Source organism: Lagopus leucura, unplaced genomic scaffold (assembly GCF_019238085.1).
Source record: "Lagopus leucura isolate 7727_CA_CO unplaced genomic scaffold, USGS_WTPT01 Super-Scaffold_100157, whole genome shotgun sequence".
Taxonomy (NCBI): domain Eukaryota; kingdom Metazoa; phylum Chordata; class Aves; order Galliformes; family Phasianidae; genus Lagopus; species Lagopus leucura.
The window spans coordinates 45041630-45058493 of record NW_024962334.1 but is presented as its reverse complement, the minus strand read 5'-3'; positions in this window follow the sequence as shown (position 1 = coordinate 45058493).

Here is a 16864-nt window from a genome sequence, read left to right as displayed (position 1 = left end):
CCAGGTTTGTTTCTCTTAAAAAAATTAAGCAAACACAGAGCAAATCAGGCGTTGGTTGTCTCCAGCTACTAAAGATCTCCTAAAATTTCCCCAGTGGGTACAGGCACTCCACATCAGACAGATCATCATTCATACTGAGAAACTGGGGAAGAAGAAAAGACAGAGAGGGAAGAAAAAAAAGAAAAGAGGCTTATGTTTCAAAGATCACTACAGGCCAAATATTCTCAGGCACCCTGGCTTTTACAGAAAAATCCTTAACAGTGTAGAAATGGAAGCACTTCAAAGATAAAATAAATAATTTAATAATAGTCTGTTTCTCCAAAGGGTTTTGAACAAGTTTTAGATTTGCCAGTGAATGTTTCCCTTAGGCAGTAGGCCAGTGGAAAAAAAGGAAAAAAAAAGGCACAGTATGCCTCTTTCATAAGATGCATTTTGTGTTACTTTATTTCTTGATAAGATCCCAAACAAATTCTTTCCTCTCTCACCCACCCTTCAAATATATATATATATATTTATATATATAAAAAAAATAATAATGAAAAGCTGAAGATGGTGTAGATGTAAATGATCTCTTACATATAACACACACCAAAATAATTGCTGAAATAGATCCAACATACAGATTGCATCTTTGCCTTCCTGGTTGCTTCGCTTGCTATCACATGCTGAGAAGAACCCCAAATAATACCATGAGGTATGTATAAAGGGAAACTATTTGAAGACCCCAACTGACTTCTGCGTAAGATTACAGTATTTATAGGCAAGCCTTTACAGTATTTATAAACGAGACTCTACAGTATTTATAGGCATGGAAGGAAAATGCAGAAGACTAGACTGTGTCATTGAAACATTCTTGATAAGTCAAAGAGATTCCTATTCTAATAAGAAAAGAATTTATTTGGCAATCTCACAAGCACTAGAGAGGATCTAACTGAATAAGTGTCTTCTTAAAATTGGCTTATATGTGCTACTTAGTTTAAGCTCACTTTACACACTTTTTTAACTATTTATGAGGAAAAAAAGAAGAGAATCTATGTTTTTGTTCTTTGCTGGATGTTGTGCTGAAGGATTTTTATAGGTTTTTACCTGGTAAGTCTTATCTTCAGGAATCCCAGGACCCAGTAGGAAAGTGTGAATTGAGATACCAAGACCCATCCTCCATACAGAAAGATCTGGTTAGGGAACACTTAAAATGAAGTCCATGAAATTTCATGGAACACATTCATGAGTGTTGAAGGACCTGACCAATGACATTGAGAGCCTACTCCATTATCTTTGAAAAGTCCTTGGTGACTGAGTGAGGTTCCTGAGGAGTGGAAGAAAACAAATGTCATTCCTGACTCCAAGAAGGAGAGAAGGATCTGGGGAGCCATTGGCCACTTGGGTCCACCTTGATCCTCAAGATGATGATGGCACAAATCTTCCTGGAGCCATTTCCCTAAGAAGGATGAAAATGTGAAATGGGAAAAGGTAGCTTGCACTTGTGAAGAGGAAATCCTGTCTGACCAAACCAGTAGTCATTTATCATGAGGTGACTGGCTTGGTGGCTGAGAAGAGAGCAGTGGATGTTGTTTATTGTCATTTTAATAAAGGCCTGTGATGGTGACTCATATAATATCCATATTGACAAACTGATGAAGTATAGGCTAGATAAGTGTATAGTGAGGTAGACTGAGACCTGGCTGTGCACCTAAAGCCAAGCAGTTGTGATCAGCAGCATAAAATGGAGGCCAGACACTAGTGGAGACAATACTGTTCAGCATCTTCAATAATTACCCAAATGTTAGGACAGACTGGACCATCAGCAAAGTTGCAGATGACGGGAAACAGGGAGGATTGGCTGATGGCTCTGCTGGTGTTTAGAGAGACATCAACAGGCTAGAGAAATGACCAGTAGGAATCTCATGAACTCTAAAAAAGAGACATTTCAGCTCCTGCATCTGAAGAGGAACAAACTCATACACCACTACATGCTGGGAGTCAACCAGCTGGAAAGCATCATGGCCTGGGGTTCTAAGTCAAACATAAGTCAGCAATGCTCCATTGCAGCAAGGAAAGCCAACAGCCTTCTGTGACAGCAGCAGGTTGAAGGAGGTGATCCTTCTCCTCTGCTCAGCACTGCTGAGACGTATCTGCAGGGCTGGATCCACTTCTGGTCTCATCAGTATGAAAAGAACATACTGGAGTGAGTCTACTGAAGGGCTATAAAAGTGATTAAGGAATTGGAGAGGATAGGCTGCAAGAGCTGGGACTGCTCAGTCTTGAGAAGAGCAGGGACTTTGTATAAATGTGTATAAATACCTGTTGGGATATAAAGAAGATGAAGCCAGATTCAACTCACTGATATCTAATGAAAGGGCAAGAGGCAACGAGCATAAATTTAAATAAGGAAATTCCACTTAAACTCACATAAGTCTTTTTTACATTAAGATTAGCCAAAAACTGGCTCAGGTTGTCCAGAGAGGTGGTGGCATTTCCTTCTTTGAAGATATTCAAAAGTCCAGCAGGCGAGCAGGCAAAAGTCCTGCATATCTTGCCCTTGCTGACCCTGCTCTGAGCAGGGGGATAGGACCAAGTGATCTCCAAAGACACCTTCTAGCCCCAGTGATTCTGTGCTGGGTGGGGATAAAATGCCTCCATCCATCCTAGAGCACATCCTTACCGGACTGTGTTTGAGAGCCTGCGCACTGGACATGGATTTATAGCTTTTGTGGCTTTGAGTATTATGGACTGTGGTATGGATCCCAGCAATGACAGTAACAAAAACAGTCCTTTCACAGCAAGAAAACTGAGGAATAGTGAGTAGTAGAATCATAGAATAGCTTGGGTTGGAAAGGACCTTAACGATCATCTGGTTCCTACCAGTCTGTTTTGGTCAGGGTTGCTACCCACTACATCAGGTTGCCCAGGGTCTTGAGCACCTTCAGAGATGGGGAATGCACAGCTTCTCTGTGCAGTACTGGACCTGTCAGAGCAGGAGCAACAGGCTTCAGCAACAGCAGATTTGGAAAGGAAGAAGTTAGATTATGTTAAAAGGAAATGAGGGAGCTAGGCAGAGAAATTTAGGTAACTGCCTGACCCTCCTGAACCAGCACAAATCAAGAATTTTTCTGTTGCCATCCAGTGAGTTATTAGGTTGCTAAACTGGTGTGAGTGGAGAAACAGGCTCTACATCTTGCTGATGCTTTGTCAGTAAAAAGCATTTTGAGTTATTTCACCTGTGTCACACTGATATTTACCATCATAACTGTTTTGTTTGAGTTTCTTTATTTCCAATTCACTTGAAGCTGCTCTATACAGATACATAATATTACCTTTAATGTGCAAGACCAGGCACCTTTCACCAAGGAGATGACATACAGCTAAAATGGGGAATTTTCACTTCTCTTTCCTCTTGCATCCTACTGAGCATGGGGTATGCCTGGAGATTACACAGTGAGCCTAATCTTGATCACAGTTGCAGTCTTGGCATTGATTCGAATTTACACAGATACAGCAGAGCAGAATTGACCTCGCCGTCTGTCTCTTTATCATGCACACACATCACGATTCAGGATTTTGTTCTGACTTCAAAGCACATGTGCTATGTAGATTAATACACTCCACCTCAAAGGAAGTTGTCACCAGGCACACAGAGTGCTTCTTCTTTTATGGTAACTCATAATTTATCAAAGAAAATCAAATCAATTTGTTGGTAAAAGAAACATGTTTTTCATGAATTTAGTCAACACCAAAGGTTTTGATGACAAAGCAAGAGAAGGCTATATTAATCAGACTTAGCATCTAACACTTAGTGGGGAAGCACACAAAGCTCAACTAGAACGTTTGTTCTTTCAGGGCATCAGCCCCCACATGGCAGCTTTGTCTCCTGGTGTCACTCATACTCCTTTCTCAACTTCTTTTCTAACATGCTATGTTGGACTGGATGATCTTTGTGGTCTTTCCAACCTTCATGATTCTCTGGAGGCAGTGGCATGCTGACCTATGAAGATCAGTGACCACACAGAGTGGATGTAAAATGCCAGCACACCCTAGTAAGTGTAAGTCACTGCTCAAGCAACAGCTCATTGGAGAATTAGCCAGAAAGTTGATGTGCACAGTCTGGAATCACAGAATCACAGAATTGTAGGGGTTGGAAGGGACCTCCAGAGATCATCGAGTCCAACCCCCCTGCCAAAGCAGGTTCCCTACAGCAGGTCGCACAGGTAGGTATCCAGGCAGGTCTTGAACATCTCCAGAGAAGGAGACTCCACCACCTCCCTGGGCAGCCTGTTCCAGTGCTCTGTCACCTCACTGTAAAGAAGTTCTTGCGCACATTCATGCGGAACTTCCTATGCTGCAGCTGATGTCCATTTCCCCTTGTCCTGTCTCCATGTACCACTGAGAAGAGACTGGCCTCACCACTATGGCTGCCACACCTCAGATACTTATAGACCTGGATCAGGTCCCCTCTCAGTCTTCTTTTCTCAAGGCTGAACAGACCCAGTTCTCTCAGCCTTTCCTCATAGGGGAGATGCTCCAGGCCCTTCACAATCTTTGTGGCCCTCCGCTGGACTCTTTCCAAGAGATCCCTGTCTTTTTTGTAGTGGGGAGCCCAGAACTGGACGCAGTACTCCAGATGAGGCCTTACCAGGGCAGATTAAAGGGGGAGGATCGCCTCCCTCGACCTGCTGGCCATGCTCTTTTTAATGCACCTCAGGATGCCATTGTCCCTTTTGGCCACGAGGGCACACTGCTGGCTCATGGCCAACCTGTCGTCCACCAGGACACCCATGTCCCTCTCTGCAGAGCTCCTCTCCAGCAGCTCATCCCCCAACCTGTACTGGTGCATGCAATTATTCCTCCCTAGGTGTAAGACTCTACACTTGCTTTGTTGAACCTCATCTGGTTTCTTACTGCCCAGCAATCCAGCCTGTCCAGGTCTCGCTGAATGGCAGCACAGCCTTCAGGCGTGTCAGCCAATCCTCCCAACTTTGTATCATCAGCAAACTTGCTGAGAGTGGCCACTATCCCCTCATCAAGGTCATTGATGAAGATGTTGAACAAGACTGGACCCAGCACCGGGGGACACCACTGGTTACAGGTCTCCAGCCAGACTCTGCACCACCAATGACGACCCTCTGCGCTCTGCCAGTCAGCCAGTTCTCAATCCACCTCACTGTCCACTCATGTGGGAGACAGTATCAAGTGCCTTTCTAAAGGGACTTGTCTTTGTCCCTGTATTTATGTATATAGTGGTCTCCCTTGCTACAGGCATAGAAATGAAAGCCAATTTCATAACATATCCTAACAACCAGAAGTTGTCTCTCAAAGCTGGGAAGTTTTTCTTTCACTCTCCAGCATTTCGGATGTAGATTTTCCATTAGTGACCTCTCTATTCAGTTCAGAATCAAGGAACATTCCTCAAACAAAACAAAAAAGCTGGAAGAAGATGATGCCATCATATGAAAGGGAAAGCAGAGCAGTATCCTACAGCTTGAATAGAAAAGTGATGGCTAAAATAGTCATGTCTAGTACATATCCAATACCGGGGCTGGATCCCAAGGGACATTGTGTGCAGACATACAATACAAAGATTGTTATGAACAAGGATTACTTCACCACCTCCTGCAGCCACTTCAGAAGTGGGTTAAAGGTAAAACTTGAAAAATACTGAGAAAAATTGTAGCACATCTTAGAGCAAATGGTGATGTATTTATAAACTAACAGAATTGAAAACACTGGGGCTGGAAGAAAGACGCTAATACAGGCTCACATTAAGCAGAATTAAAATGGACTTTTTTCACCTGTTCTCTAACTTCTCCCTTAATGAAGACATTAAACCTCCCCAGTGACAGATCAAAGCAGGAATTGCCAAGAGGCAGCAGAGAGCAGACCTGGCTGTTTTGTGGTGGAAGAGTTTAGAAGAGTTTAGCTACACACAGGAGAGTTGGGCTGCCTGTTCCTAGAGGCTTGGACCATTTTATTTACTAGTGTAGATGGAGCCTCCTTTACCAAAATCTTTTGATATTGTTTAAGCAACCTACTCACATTTTTATCACTATTTATTTGTAGTTCTTCTGTAGACTTTTTGAGATCAAGTTGGAGAGTGAGACCTGTACACCACATCACAGAACTGTAGAACTATAAAATACTAAGATTGGAAAGGCCCTCTAAGACTGTACAGTCTAACCATGCACCTACCATCAATATTGCCCACTAAACCATGTAAGTCAATGTCACATCTCCACAGTCCATGAACACCTCCAGGGATGGTAACTCCATCACTGCCCTGGACAGTCTGTGCCAGTGCTTGACTGCTCTTCTGGAGATGAACTTTTTTCTAATATCCATTCACATGAAAGATGTGGCCAAACACCACCACTTCCACATGGAATATTTGCAAAAGGTGTGATTTTTCTGTTGAGCATGCCTATCTGTGACATCCAGTACATTGTTTGCAACACCAAACAATATTGCTAAAATCTCAATAGGCTTAAATTTAAGCACAGGGCACATCCTCAGACCTCTGATAATTGTGTCTGGTTACAGAAAACTGCAAGAAGAAAGGATGATCTTCCTTGCTGACACACTTTCATGTCTTTGTATTATTAGTTGTTCCTATTTGAAAGTAAGTCAAATGAAATGTGCCCTCTCATGATGCATTTTTTAACATGCTGATATAATTCCTTAAGTACAATACTCATGGCACCAAAATGCTCTTCACCATTAATTACTATGACAGCAACATGGACTTTTTTGTCAAATGCCTTCACATCTTATCTGGTCAAGTCTCCTTTTAATCATTTATGCACTCTTCTCTTTGCAGTAATTCCTGCCAAGCTTGTGATGCAGCCTGAACTCAGCGGATGGGCCAGCTTACATCATGGGAGAGCAGAAGGAGAAAATTCGTTAGTTTGGAAGCCTGTTCTGGAGACAGACACGATGTAAGAACCTTGTCAGGGTGAGCACAAGCCACATGCTCTCAAATTCGCTCATGCTAACGAGAAGTTACAAGACCAGCTGTAATTTATATGAGCTGGTTGGTCATGATTTTCTTTATAAAAACAGACAACATATGCTTTCACTCTAACATCACCTAGTTCAAAGAAAACAATAAAAAAAGAACAAATGTCAAAGAACCATGAACATCAGCACAGCAAGCATGTCTTGTCTGTAGCAGGCAGTGGCCGTGTCAAGGTTTCAGCAATGGCCTCTTGCCACATATGCAGCACGCTTGGAGATGTAGAGGAGTGCTACGTGGAGACAAGATGCCATAATTTCAGCCAGAGCCTGAAGCAGTCACACTCCTTCCACAGTGAAATAATCGTGCAGTTCTTAAACTTTAGGCAGTAATAAATAAGGCCAAGATCAGTTTTGTTTGTTTTTCAATGGGAGTGCAAGTCTCGTCACTATTTTCTTTCCACGAGATCCACCCTCCTGATTACTTTTCACTTGTCTGGGCTTGGGACTCCATCCATTCACTTTTTGGTTCCCCAGTGTAAGTCTAGTCTGTGATTACTTGTGGCACATAGTAATAATGCTTGAATTCTTCCACCTCCTCTCTGGGCTTCAATTCAATGCTTGTGTCTTGCTTAAAGCAACAAGCAAGTTGTAGATTTGTTAAAAAAAACCTTCGGTGTTCTGTTCTTCTCCTTTCCTGTGCTGGTATTGATTGGCCTCATGAAAAAACTTATTTCATCTGTCGACATGTTTGGCAGTGTCTTCCAAATTGCCCTGTGTGAAGGTGGAAGGCATAATCTGCGTCCTATTAACGCTCAGATATCTCCAAGGGTTTTCTCTCCCTTGGCTGAACTGGCTGATGCTTTAAGAGGCAGGCAGCACGTTGGGGCACAACACTGAGAACACAGCAGGTAATTTCACCACTGATACATCCAAGAAGTAAGCAAACAGTGCATGGCCTCAGTAACATTTGGAAATGCCATTTTCTTGGGCTTATTTTTGGCTGCACCACTGCAGAGGACTGCTGGCTCTGCAGCACCAGTGCCACGCAGTTCAGGGTTAGCTGCCAGGTGTTTCCAATGATGCCAAGGCCATTGATGCAAGCATAGCCTAAGGAGAATTATAGGTGTTGCAATGCCCACCGTTTCAGATTCTGAACTAATAAGGTCTTGAAGTTACATAGTACCAGTCTTTTTGATTGTAGTCTGTCATGACAAATTATTTCCAGACAGAGATGAAGAATCAGGAGATAAATTTTAACCAAAAAAACCGTAATTTATGTTAATCTATTACTTTTCAATCTCTTCCCATTCTTGTGTATGTCTCCATTAAAATTTTTGTTCCTAAAATATGATGTGCATATGGCTTTATAGATCAGCTCCTACTAGCTGCAATTGCGATTTTGTATCATAAATTTTCAAAAAAAGAGGAATCATAACAGCAAGCTTATTTATTATAGAAATGACTCTTCCAGACCTCTTCTACCTTGTGTTCTCTGTACTTCTTTGTGCCATCCATCTTTGCCTCAAGAAGACTGGGTAACAAAACACATATGTAAACACTGGGTGTGAAAATCAAAACCACCAAACTGCTTTTTGCTGTGCTCCAGGCTCAAACATAAGAAGGCCTTTTGTAGTCCTCAGGCTTCTCAGATAATTTATGTAGCAACAGCCACTACACTTATTGTACCTCCTGCTCTCAATGGGACTCATCGTTCAGGGCTGTTGAGCAGTTGGTAACAATTACAGAGGATAAACTGAATGAAATATGTGACGCTGTGAATGTGTCAAGATTTTGACCAGTGGAATTTACATACATGAATAAATATTTAAAACTGTTTAGTAATGAGGCTCCCTGCCTAGCCTCTGTTCTGGGAATCCAGGGATGTAAAAATAATTGCTACCTTTATAATCAGTTACCAGCTTTAACAGCAAGCAAGAAGCGGCTTCAATCTGTGAGGCAAAGAGGGAATTAGGAGATGTATCTCCATTAGCCTGTGCAAATAGTAAAAGCTCCCTCTTAGCTTTTCTTTCAGTAGGGATGGATTGTAGCTCTCTCTTAGCCTAAATTTAGATTAGGACAAACAGAAACATGAGCATGTTGTGGATTAAGATAAATTCCCCCAAGAAGTTGCTGTTTTACTATTAGGACAAAAAAGATGGATTCCAAAATTCAACTGAGCAAAGTTGTTATTCATGGAAGAGGAGAGACCTCCAGACACACAGCAATTTCACAATCCTGGCTGGGGCCTCAAGGTTCAGGGAGGTTCATTTCCACCATGACTCAAACCCCAAATAACTCTTATATTCAGCCAAGCATTTCCTTGGCTCACTGGAACTTGGCAAAGTGTCTGGTGGGTACAAACACAACATCTGAACTGGAATTGCCTGTATATCTGCCAGGAAAGACATCAATACTTATTCCTCCCCAGGAGCATGTGCTTTGTAAGATGGTCTCCAGAGCTCATAGCTTTTGGATGGGTAGCATTTTGTCTACAGCATTTCAATCCACAGTTTTTCATTTCAGGCTTGTTTGTGCACCCAAGTTTTTTTTGCCTTCCATCACGAAGAAGAAAAGAGACATCATGCCATATGAATGTGTTCTGCTTCCCAGGAGCATAGACTTATCATTAACAGGAACAAAAAGAACGTGTAAAAGAAAAGGCCACAAATGAATCTGAGGGAAGATTTTATGATGATCGTCAATCATAACGCAACAGCATCATTGCTCAGGGTAAGCAGGAGGCATTCCTGATGTGAAAGCAGCTGGGCAAGTAGTGGGCAAGAATAGAACTAAGCAAAATATCCAGTGGTTTGAAGATGGGAACCAGGTCATTTAAAGGGTAGGGGGCTGTATTTGCCGTTCATGAATTCGTAGTCTAACTCTTAAGCATTCAAAGGGAACTTAGGCACATGCAACAGTCTGGTCTAGCTTTAAACTGTTTGGTCTAATTTTAGTTGGACTCTTGCCTTGCAAGTAGAGCTAAATGTGAAGCTGCGGGTTCAGTTTAAGGCTCTGTCATGCAGCTCCTGCACAAAGAAATACAGAATAATTCATCCAAGTAGAGCTTCATGAAGCTATAGGGATAAGGATGCAGCACTTCTCCTATCCCTTCTCTGCTCCTTTACCTACTGAAGGCTCTTCAGTGCAGGGTTTATTTCTGATGATATATCTATACTTTCTGTAGGAGCTCTCCCCTTTGCACTCCAACTGTTTCAGTTCCTGAGGACAGGAAAGTAAGCTGTGCAGGTGTAGACATTTGCTCATTCCTTCTTTTCTTTCCTTCTCTTTCCTATCACAAAGTCATTAGGGTTTGAAAGCTGCATTATCTCTTGATCACCTCTTGCCAATTCATTTATTCAGCAGTTGCTATTGCTTTCCCTGACAATTAGATGGAACTAATTGCAAGAGCTGATGAAGCAACGCAGTTGGGATCCCCTTTCTGCAGGTGCTTTGCCTGGTGCAGACCTCACAGGAGTGCACCCGCATCATTCCCTGTGCAGGCACTCAAGTCTGTGGAAACATTCCTACCCCAATAGTAACACTTGTGGAGGCAATAACTGGACAGCTTACAGTCTTCCCAGACACAAATTATAATTTATTATGAAAGAAGCTCCCAAAGGCTGACTGACATCTTCTGGCCCATGAGCTCAGGCAAAGTGATAAACACCCACTTTACCACTTTGTCAATCAAATGCTCCACCTGCAGATTAAAAATATCTATCAAACACTTCACTTGCAGATTTAAAAAATGGAAGTATTTGTTTAACCTACAACATGCATTTAAATAAGATATCCTCATCAAATCACCAAGTAATATTTTCTCCGTAAGTCATCTATATTGTCTGTTTCAGATTTTGTCTTTACTCATTTTTTTCCCCAAAATTGAAGGCAAGAGGTGAAGGGAATATTCCCTTTCTCCTGTTCCTACAGTTAGCTCTAATGTATAGTTAAATCCATGCACAGTAGATAGATGTGTACAGACACTTTGCTGTGCAGCCTTCAGCAGCAGCAGCAGAATGGACTTGACTGCGGCTCAGTAGAACTAATGAGTTTCCGGACAGTTTTAAATCCTTCACTGACAAAAGTAGGAGCAGCAGGAGAACCACCTAAGCTACCTATTTCACTCAGGAGCTGGGAATATTTTTCGGTCCCAAGCAGACATTCAGGTTCCAAAAGGACTTTCTAGAAAGCTGTGGATCTAGGGATTTTGTTCCTCTTTAATTAATGTTTAGTTGGGTAGGATCCAAAGGCAATTTACAGAGAGAAACTTCCTACTACCCACAGGCTATTGGCTTTTTCTTGTCTTGTTTGTATGTAAGCTGGATATCCAGAAGGGTTATTTAGGTTTTGAGGGAGAGGCATGCTATGTAAGAAGCATGATTTTCGTAGAAAGGGAGTGTGCTGTGCTTTTGGAAAATTGGACCTCTAAGGTGTTTCAGTTTGCACACACAAATTGTGGCATCCAATCACCCAGAAATCATTGCATTTGCAAATCTTGGCCAAGTCTTAGCTCAGTAATTATTCTAATGAAGACTTTTTCCTTTTTCTTTTTCTTTCTCCATTTCTCTTTTCATTTTCTTTTTCCTTTTCTCTTTCTCTTTCTTTTCCTTTTCCTTTTGTTTTTCCTTTTTCTTTTCTCTTTCCCTTTTCTTTTTATTGTTTTCCTTTTCCCTTTCCTCTTTTTCTTTTTCTCTCTTTTTTTTCTCCTTCTCTTCCTCGCTTTCTTTTTCTTATTCTTTTTTCTATTTGCTTTTTCCTTTTCTATTTTCTTTTCCTATTTTCATTTTCTTTTCCTTTTTTTCCCTTCATAATCTGGTCACCCTCTACGTTAGGCTAAAGAGACAAAAAATTTCATGGTCTACACACCGGTTCTTTCCCTCCATAAATTTTCTTTCATCCTTACGTGGTCCAAAACAGGCTTGAAACATGTCAGCATGATGGTGTCTCACCCTGCCTGCAGTCTATGCTGTCACTGTTTCAGCAAGGAGCAGAGTTGTCAGTCTGGCTCTTTGTACCAGCCTGAGCACACTTAAGAATGTATAAACACTAGCAAGATACAGAAACTTCCTGCAGGATTTATTCAACAGATAGGACAGGAGATGTCCCCTTTCTTTCGGTAAGCAATATGCAATTTATGACCTTCTCATGACAGTTTTATGCCTATTATGATTGGTTTGTCTTTTTTTCTTAAATAAAGAAAAGCAAATGTGAAGATCTAACATTCGAATAACATTTAAAACAGAGATAAAGTGACGAAGCTCTGCAGAGTATAAGTTATGAGTGACATTTTGTCCTTTGTTGGGGGTGGCAAAAAGACAGAAATACAAGAAAAATAAAAAGGATATCACTTTCAACCTTCCATTTAATTATCGAGGCCTCCGTCAATTAGTGTCACCATTCATCATTTTAAGGGTAGCCCCCTAAAGATGCAGCAGCAGCTCCACTTCTAGCATCTGAGTTAGCTGAGAGCCTTCCAGAAAATAATCACTTTACTGAGGGGACAAACTCAACAACAGTCAGAAACCTCATTTTTATTCCTGCCTTCTTGGACAAGTTGCTATTTCTGGCCTTAAAATGGTGATAAGGATCTCTGGCTGAGAAAGGGTAAAGTAAGGATGACACTAGAATTATTTATAACTCCAGAATTTCTTTTTTTTTTTTATTCATGAGTTTTTCCCTCCTCCCCTACTTTCATAATTGAATACTTATAAAATAAATTGTTCTACTCCCCCTTCTGTACTTGGAACACTGTGATTTATCAACATAGACAGTCTGAGGCCCGGCAGATAAAATGCAAAGCGTGAACTGAAGTAAATAACTGAAGTTCACAGCATGAACTAAATCATGTTTTATTACCTTTAATATTTCAATTGCTTCTTAGCATGAGAAGCAGAGACCAGGGTGCAATCGGCAGCTCACTTAACCTCCCTTTCCTCTGCGCTGCTTTAGCTCTCCTCCTCCTCCTCCTGGGGATCTTTCTCCATGTGGAAGAGCAAGAAGCTAAACTCAACCTCCCTTGGAACCAGAGCTGTGACAAAGCAATTTCAGGATTCCTCACTAGGCCTCTCTTCCAGATTTCCAAGTCAGAAGCTTGATCATCCCAGGCTGCTTCTGTAACCAGGGGAAGCAGGGCTCTCCAACAAGGCATTCAGATCTCGCATACACCAAACTTTTGTCCCCACAGGTGCATGTTTCTGTCTGATATTTATCAAGGGCTTCTGAAGTACTTTGGCCATCCTACCAATGAGTCAACATGCTTAGAAAGATCCCCAAATCACCTTTTCTCCTGTCATTCTTCCAATTAGCTAAGCTATTAGCTAAGACCAGCTCTGGTTTCCATTTTGATTGTTGTTTTCTAGAGTTTCTCTCTGTTTTTATATATTCTCTCTTCGCCAGCAGACTATCTCTAGTGTATTCCGTCCTCTTCAATAAATCAGTGACTCCTGGAGGGGTGATTCCAACTGAACTTTGCAGCTGTACGTAGGCTGAATGGCAACAGATCTTCCCAACTGGCTTCTCCATAGTCCCTCAAGAGAACTGAAACACAGGGGACTTAAAAGTACTTTGCATGAAAAACTGTAGGCTGTAGCTCATTAGTGGGGACTGTGACTTGATGGTCTGCTACAGGAATTAAAGCGTGGAACAGTTTGATGAAAGCAAAAATCTCTCCCCTCATTCTCAGTCATGAACGCTCCATTTTTGTGCTCTACTGGGTCACGTATTGGATTATCGGATCCACAAAGAAATAACCAGAGGATATGTTTAATATACTGCTTTGCATCTTTGAACATCCAAAATAAATAAATAAACAAACAAATAAAATAAAATAAAAGAATCACTGTGTTAAACATTTGTATGTCTTCGCTGAGCAACATTTTAGGCATTTCTGCTCAACATCAGCCATTTCTTGTGTTTAGAAGTCAGTTCAACTCTAGTTTCTTATAGAAATTACGTAGGGCAGACCAATTAATTTTAATCAACAATTTTATCAATATTTAGTATTACCAATGCCAGCAGCAACTTTTGGACCAATGGGAAAAAGGAGAGGAAGAGACCAAAGCACAACTAGTTTGGGAAAGTTCCCTGTCTTGCAGACCAACAACTGCAAACTTTAATTCAATTGCTCTCTCAAAAGGCTTTACAATTTCACACACAAGTATACTGGCAGTCTCCAGTGAATGAATATGAGGATGATTCTTTTCAAAGAGATTCCTGGAAATGTCACCTTTGGTTGATATTCTCCTTTTCCAGGAATGCTGAGAATCTACACAAAAGATGCAGTGGAGCTGCACACACAGAGAAGTGAATGTATTATTCTCAAACCACTCTGCTGCTACTTTCTCACCATTTCAGGCTTTTTACACAGCCATTCCGATCATCTTTTCATTATCAGACAAATCCTTAAGAATTTCCTCTAGCAACTTATCCACCGCAATAACAGAATGTTTTCCTTGAGCAAGGACAAATCAACATTAGGTGAAAGCTTCAGGATTTCACCAAGGCTCTGAAAGGCCAGAACACAACAAGCTAAAGCACTACATGTCTTTTGAGCTTTGTTCTTCTTTCACCCACAGTGCTTGATGCAGTTCTGCTGGTTTTACATCTACCAGCCCAAGAAGCCAAGCATCCCAACGTATATCTTCTTCCCCAGCTCACCTTTCTCCAAGGAGGGAAATAATTACAATGACAAACAGTTTTCCCCAGCATAGGTGTAGCTGAATACTAGAGTATGGGCTGAAAAACTGCATTATGCATTAAGCATTAAGTTATTTTAACAGCGCTCAGAATCGTTTTCCTCCCAATCAGCCAGAGATCCAGCAGTTCCTCTGCATTGGGAGTACAGGTAAATATTTGATCTTTTCAATCTGCAGCCAGCTAGCCAATCAGGGACTGACTGTTCCACCAGCCTTCTTATTTTCTTATCCCATGCTCTTTGGAGGGATTCTTAAGTCAACAGACTCTCTCCCCCTCCTTTCTTCCCATTCTCTCTCCCAGATAATGCATCTCAACCCAATTTCACATCGCTGTTAAACTCCATCGTATGGTAGTAAGTGCCAACCACAGATGTTGCCACAACATCCTTATGTTTCATGAGCATAACTAACTCTTCATTGATAATTTCCAGGGTTGCAATGTAACTTATGACAGAATGTAGGTAAAGTGTTAAAAGAAGGGGCTGACAGCTCCAAGGAGCTCTCTGATACACATATGTCTCTGCTCACAGAGAGTTGTTTCTCAGCACTGGGAAGCACTTCTACCTCAATGTCATGATAGAAGTGGCAGTGATTTCCCACAACACAAATGCTCCAGGCTCCCATCATCCTTGTGGCCCTTCACTGGATGTAATAAGTGATTCAGAATGTTTTTTTTTGATGCATGTACATTTTCACAAGCTGCTGAGAACCTGAAAACGTAGATCCCTACCTGGCATCTGCAGAAATCCATGGTAAAAATGAATCAAAGAATTATAGAATATCCTGATTTGGAAGGGACCTATAAGGATCATTGAGTCCAACCCCTGTATCCACACAGGCCCACAGTCATAGGATCACAAAATCATAGAATGGCTTGGGTTGAAAGGAACATTTAAGATCATCTGGTTCCAAGCCTCTGCTACAGGCAGGGACACCTCCAACTAGACCAGGTTGCTCAAAATCTCATCCAGCCTGGTCTTGAACATCTCCGGGGTGAGGACATCCATGACCTCACTGGGAGGCCACCTGTGAGGTTGGGTACAGAAACTCGGAGCCTGTGGGACCCCAACATACATCCTAGGGGGTCTGAATCCAGCCTTCCTCTTCAGAAAGCTGGTGCCTGGACATGCATAGGCAGCAAGACCAGGAAAAACATCTTGGCAACCTGATCCAGTGGTTGACAACCCTGGCCATGGGATGCTGCTGGAGCTCAGTGATCTTCCAACTCAAGCCATTCTATGATTCTTTGGTCTGGGCCAGGACTGTGGCCTTAATCCCTCTCCCTTCCCACTTAAATACTTGAAATTTTGCCATCTCTCTTTCCCTCTGCATAAATGAACTAACTCGAATAAACAAATAAGAAAATAAACTAATAAACAAAGTTCTCGATTGATAACTTTCTTTGGGAGACAAAAAGTTAAAAGCTGGGAGATTCTACACGTACAGACAGCTGGTATATTCTTGTGCTGTCAGTTTTCTCTTGCAATCAATATTATGAAATGTTATGATTATTATCAAATATCATTATGTTAATTCTGAATCTGTTACAAGTCCCATCTATTGCAGTCATTATACTTAGAATAAATGATCATCTCAGTTTTAAAAAATAAAAAATATGAAACAAAACTCCCTGCCTTGCTATTAGCTAGCAAGGAGGATTTAGGTAGGCAGACAGATCTGCTCCTAGTGGTGCTAGTTTGATAAATTGTGGCTTTCCTCCAAATAGAGGCAGAGTTCAGTATTTCACACCATGACAGGTTCTTTCTGTACTATGCGGATAAGGTTGCTTGGATCAGAACCAAGCTCACATCTATTCACGGAGGTGGGAGAGTTTTGAAAGGAGCATGTCTTTATTGTATTGTGGTGCTGCTTCCTAGAGGCTGTGCTGAGCCCCAAGCCCGGTTGTGGTAGGCAATGCATAAACACAGAGGAAGAGACAGGAGAGCTAAAGAATGGTAAGGAACTGAGTCACAGGGAGAAGCCAAAGGAAGCCCATAGCTGGGCTCCTGATGCCCAGTCCCTTGCTTTGTATCTAGTGAACCATAAACAGCTTCTCAGAAAACAAAGCAAATATACAACAGGAAGAAGAACATACCCAGCTATGCAAATGGCACCAGTTTTGGGGTTTAGGAATATCCGTGAACCACCCAAAGGGAATCTTAGGAAATCATCAAGTGCAAAGGCTGCTTTCCCAAAGCTTCATTTCATCACCTTCTTAGAGATCT